This window comes from Seriola lalandi, unplaced genomic scaffold (genome assembly GCF_002814215.2).
Source record: "Seriola lalandi dorsalis isolate HSWRI2012SDOR001 ecotype SW California unplaced genomic scaffold, Sedor1 jcf7180002054575, whole genome shotgun sequence".
Taxonomy (NCBI): domain Eukaryota; kingdom Metazoa; phylum Chordata; class Actinopteri; order Carangiformes; family Carangidae; genus Seriola; species Seriola lalandi.
This window is the reverse complement of record NW_019525128.1, coordinates 273668-279667: the sequence shown is the minus strand read 5'-3', so window position 1 is coordinate 279667 and position 6000 is coordinate 273668. Positions and strand designations below refer to the sequence as shown.

General features: G+C 39.8%; 1 pseudogene; it reads right to left on the bottom strand.

Moving 5' to 3' along the window:
• The window catches only part of LOC111663371 (uncharacterized), an 8544-nt pseudogene extending 8350 nt beyond the window's left edge, over positions 1-194 (bottom strand).
• Between the last annotated feature and the right edge of the window lie 5806 nt (positions 195-6000).

Genomic DNA, 6000 nt, shown 5'->3' with positions numbered 1-6000 from the left:
TCATATTTGAAAAAGTCTTTGTTGACCTGGGACCATACACAGAAGCTGCTTTGGCCATCCCCATCCCAGAGGACCTCACTGCACAGTTCGAGCGGCCTGAGAAGGAGGAGGTCATATCCAGCTCTGTGTCCCGGTTCTATCATGGGGCAGTCTGAAACCCACATACCGGCCTGTGGCGTCAGGAAACTCGTCATGGATGCGCAGGACCCGGATTCTGCGACCAAGGAAGCCCCAGCACCAGCTCACAAAGCTCCTATAGACTAGATACCTGTACCGACTAAAACAACTGGACAGGGCATTTAGTCTTGCAAACATATATCTATGTTGTGTCTCACAATTTTTTTTTATGGATCCAGTGAATCCTACAGTTTTTTATTATCACTGATTATACGTGCCTCATTTGATGTAAATAAATGCTTGATTGTTACTGAAGAAATGACTCCTCTGAATTCATATATTATATGCACACTATCTGCTGATAGAAGAACTTTACAAATCAAAGAGCAGCTAAACTAATTTATTTGAGGGTTTGTTACTCTATTTGTGGTCTGTTATTATCATTGTAAAATTATGTGCACTGAAGTAAAACAAGACTGTCTAACATCTTTTATTTAGATTGAAACTGAAATATGTTTTTGCACAGAAACAGCCTGTTCTGAACAATTGAAAAAGAAGGGTTTACAGACATGCTGAAATATAGGATCGGAGTGGATTTTTTAGCAAGAAACTTCAAAGACATGTTTTGGGGACCTCTGAGACTTATTTAAACTTGTTGAAAAGGAGCATAATATGTCCCCTTTAAATTTGTGTCAAACATTTAATGTTCAGTCAGAGTTCACTTCCATTGCTGGTCTGGGATAGGTGTTGAATTAAATTTATTTATGAGTGAGATGGACCTAAACTGGCCTCAGAGACTGTTTTAACATCATTCATTACAGTTGTTTTTACCAATTGAGCAAATAGAATGAAAGGATTCGAGGTCCTGCAGCTCAGCAAAGACTAGACAAATATGATGTGTCTTTTGGACAGTTTCAGTTCATACAGTACAGGGTTGAAGAGGGTTAAAGCATTTTATCACACAATAAGAATTTATACTATATACATACAGGTGAATTAGGTACATCCATATTTTCCACACACTACTGTTCTTCACAGATTTTCATAGTGTACTTCATAGTACGTTCACCCATCACAAGGCACATTTTTATACAATACTTTCATCATCCTCATCAGTATCAGTTGGTATGTGTTGGTACGTCATAGTTTTTGTCATGGCGGTATCAATCAGCCTTTGGATAAGTCCTCGTAGACATGGTATGCAACAACAACCGCAGACAGAAAGAAGAGCCGCTGCAACTGCAATAGAGACTAGAAAAGAAGAGATTAATCCACTCCACCCCCCAAACCAATTCTCCATCATTCTGGTAAAGGGGTTGTCTACACCAGCCTTTTCTGCCAGCTCCTGTGAGAGAGCTGTCAGGCCTTGGATGGCTCTAGTAATGCTTCCATCAAGGGCTGTATTGTTTGGAATAAAGATGCAACACACATCACCGAACATCTTACAGACACCTCCTTTCTCAGCTAAGAGCATGTCCAGGGCCATTCTGTTCTGCCATGCCATCAGGCTTGTTTTCTCTAATTCTTCAGCTATTCCTTTAAACCCATCTCGTGTGTAGTTCACAAACCGTTGTTGGTTATAATAAATATAATTTATCCAATCTACATTTTTATTAATTGTAGCCCACCAAAAGAACAATGATTCAAATCCTGCGGTGACCTGATTTCGAGCTTTGTATTCGCCAGGTACCCCTCGCACCCCGATCTCATCGATGTATACATGTGTATCAAACGACCCGAGAGGATTTGTTGTGCGTTTTATTCTATGTGATTTGAACATTCCTTTTGATGCTACAGTATCAGTCAAGGGTAATACATAGAATGGCATAACTAATTGGATCAGAGCACATTTACCTTTGCAGTCATAAGGTAACGTTGACCTCAGTGTTTTTCCTCCACAGAACCACCACACATCAGTGCGATGAGTGGACTGGTCTTTTAACCAGTCGCCCTGAATGCCTGTGCCGTTAGTTGATAATGTAACGTTGCACCACGACGGGGCAGGATGTGGGCCATCCTGTGCCGATCCTCTTTGCTCAATACAGGTGTAATTACCTGCATATGGGCTGAAGTAAGGCGGTCGGGTTTCTGCAGTCGGAGGGAACAGATAGTGCAAGGTGGTACAATCTTCGAGAGGGTTAAGAGAGTTGAATGGCCTGAGGATACACTGAAATCCATCTGGATCATTGTTTTGATTTAAGGGAAATGGAACTGTGCCTAACCCAGGTCTGGCTGCCGCACATGCTAGACAATTAGTTGTATTTGGTTTATTGTTTTGTGCAGTATAAATTAACCATCGAAGCCATTCATTTGTGTCAACAAACCCTGTCTCAATAGCTACTTTATCCATTATAGTTGCATTAGTGAGATTTAGGTAAGTCACAATAGGCGCTTTCTGTAGTTGCTCTGGAATGCTGGTGGGACTTACATTAGGCTGGTTTGAGGGTATGGTAACGCTTTCCTGTTTTTTATTTACTTTTTTGATGAAGGGCTCTAGGCTCCTAGAACATATAATCCGCTATCACTCACTTGTGGATCTTTTAGGGTTATCAGTAATGGATTACAATCATCTTTTTTGCAATTTGTTGAGGATTGTCCTTTAATAAGTGTTAGTCGACCACTAACTGGTATTGTTCCACTTGAGGCCTTTTGTGGTCTGTAACCCCAGGTATACGGACTAGAATTGCAGATGACATAATCCCAATAACCACACTACTGATCATATGCAAAGCCTGTTTGATAAGTTTCGCAGATGTATTTGTCTGACCACCTATGGGCTTCTTGGTTTTGACCACAATGTATGACAGAACAGAGATCAAACTTTACTGTACTACTTTGTCCCTCAGTAAAGGTTAGTGTTAATGGTGTCTTCAGTGATCTCTTCCCTACTTTGATTTCCTCTTCAGCGGGGTTTCTGTCGGTGGTCGTCTCGGTCTCATTAAGTGGGTGTTGGTCCTTGCTTACCTGCAACTCATACCATATAATTGGGAGCATAATGATAAGTGTTATACAGAGTAAACAACAGATAGTACCCCTGAGGCCACAGAGGCTTGGTTGTCGAAACGGATGCCATGGTCGTGGACTATCCATGTTTACTTTTAGAAGATAACTCAACTTAACAGATAAATTATTAATAGGACTATGGGTAATGCTAGGAATAAAACAGTAAATATAGTAAGCAGTTTAATTCTAAAATCTTCGTTTTCACTCCACACTATTAAAGCTATCCCTTTTGGTGTTTGGTAAATAGGAATATAATTTAAATCAATTATTTGTTCATTTGTCATCAGGGTCTCTTCCAGAGAAAGCCAGTAACCCAAGACACTTTCCTCCTACTATCTCCAGGTACTGATGGTGTCTTCACTGGTTTGAGATGAGTGGCCCCATTGGTTTCACTCCCCTTTGTAGCCAGACTATCCCATGGAGATGCTGAGGTCAGTGATCTAGGTCTCACCTGAGTCTTTCTCCAGAGAAGATAGCTGATGTGCTTTCTTACAGTGTGAGAGATGGATCCAGGAGCCTCTTTCTGCGATCTTTACTGCTGTTGGCGTGATCAGGAGAACCTGGAATGGTCCTTCCCATATTGACTATCTGTATATATTCTAGCAGACTTTCCTTTTATTAGCTTGCATGCTTCAGTTAATGCTACTAATTCTGCAGCTTGTGGCAATGCTTTAGCCATTAATACAGATTCTTGGGTTACAACAACAAAGCCTGTGGCATTTTTACCATCTGGGTTCTTTTTGCTTGAGCCATCTACAAACATAGTGAGGTCAGCTTCAAACGGAACGTCAGTAAGATCTGGTCGTGGCAAAACTTTTTCATTTATTTCTTGTAAACAGTTGTGGGGAAGTAGAGTAGATGGGTTTAATGTTGTACATCTCTCTATAGTTAGATGTGGTTGGGATAATAAGACTGTCATGCATGATAGGTGTCTGGATGGTGAGAGATAGGAGATTTTATTTTGTAATAAAATTAATGCTACTGCATGTGTAACTTTCAGTGAGAGTTGATGAAATAGTACCACAGAGGCTGAAGTCTGCACAGCCATAGAGGCTGTTACTACAGCTTGTACACATGGTGGTAATGCCCTAGCAACAGGATCTAGTTTGGTGGAGTAAAAAGCTATTGGTCTGTTTTTTATTCCATGTTTTTTAAGCAAGACTGAGGTCACAAATCCATTTCTGCAGTCTACAGTTTGTTCGAATGTCTTGGAATAATCCGGTAGACCTAGTACTGATGAGCTAACCAGAAGCTGTTTTATTTGTGTAAAGGCTTGTTCTGCCTCTTGTGTCCACTGAATGAGGTCTGATGCAGGTAGGGGCGTGTCATAAATTAGGGCTGACAATGGGGAGGTTATTATTGCATAATTGGCGATCCAACTCCTGCAAAAATTTCTCATGCCCAGAAATGACATCATCTGACGCTTGGTTTGAGGTTTTGGTGCTTGTAAAATAGCTGTTTTTCTCTCTTCATCTAAGTGTCGTCCCTCTGCTGATAGACAATAACCTAAATATTTTACTTTCTCTTTACAAAGCTGTAATTTCTTTTTACTTACTTTATGTCCTTGTTCAGCTAGAAACTTTAGCAAAGCTAATGAGTCCTCTTGACATGCTTGTTTTGTGGTTGAGGCCAAAAGAATATCATCAACATATCACAAAATCTGGCTTCCTTTTGGAGGTTATAATTTTGCTATATTTGCAGACATAATCTGAGAGAATATTGAACCCAGTTCAATTTTTGGCTGTATGCTCTCAGACTGGGGGAGTATTGGATATTTTTACTTAGATCTTCCCAATCTGAGGTTTCTTCACACTCTGTTACAAATGTCCTCACATCTTGCCAACGTGTTCTTTTTGGCTTTGATACAGACACATGTCTGTCGGGTCGGTCTTTCTTTCTTTGCAGCTACGTGCCCAGTGGCCCTGCCTACCACAGATGTAACAGGCGTCCCCGTCACCCTGTGGCCGTCGACACCCTCTTCCTCTTCCACCAGCTCTTCCTCCCCAGCTCCTTCTTCCTTTTCCTTGCTTCTGCTAACCAGTTTCTTGCTTGTATAAGACCCTCATTTTTACTCTTTTTAGGTTTTCCCTTAGTTTTTTTTCACCAACTCCTGACAGTAACTTGTTACTAATTTTCCTGAAAATCCATATTCCTTTTCCCAATTTTTTATCTGGTCCTGTATTTATTTATTTATTTATTTATTTAAATTAAATTAAATTAAATTAAATTAAATTAAATTAAATTAAATTTAATTTAATTTAATTTATTTTATTTTATTTTATTTTATTTTATTTTATTTTATTTTATTTTATTTTATTTTATTTGTAAACCCAGTTTACTGTTTCATAGTTCCCTGAGTTATTTATTCCTGTAGTCTTCTCACACAGACTTTGGACTACTAGGGTCCCGGACGCTTTTCTATGTTATAGGCATTACTTGACGTTACCTATTTTATAGTCTTTAACTTGACTCTCCTACCTTATGATTCAGACATAATGGTTTCTCTCTGTTCGTGGATCTTGTCACCTTCCCACAGTCCAGTAGATCCTGGCCTCTTTTTAACAGTAATTTTCTATGCTGGAGGGCTTTAGTTCAGGAGTCCCAGACTCCCCCGTGCACAGTTCAGGTCCTGTCCTGGACAGTAGGAGAGGTTGTTGAGATCTGGCTCGAAGGACCAAGTTGTTAAGTAAATTATCAAATAAACTCAGGAACACCGTCTGAAAATTCACAAGAGTAGGATATTAAATTTTTGCAGCAAGGGAACAAGTTATACACCAGAGCTCACAGTGCAAATGTTCAAAGAATGCAAGATTCACACAGAATTTATACCCAGAATATATGAGAGTGACCTCACATTCTTGCTGAAATGAGACAGACACA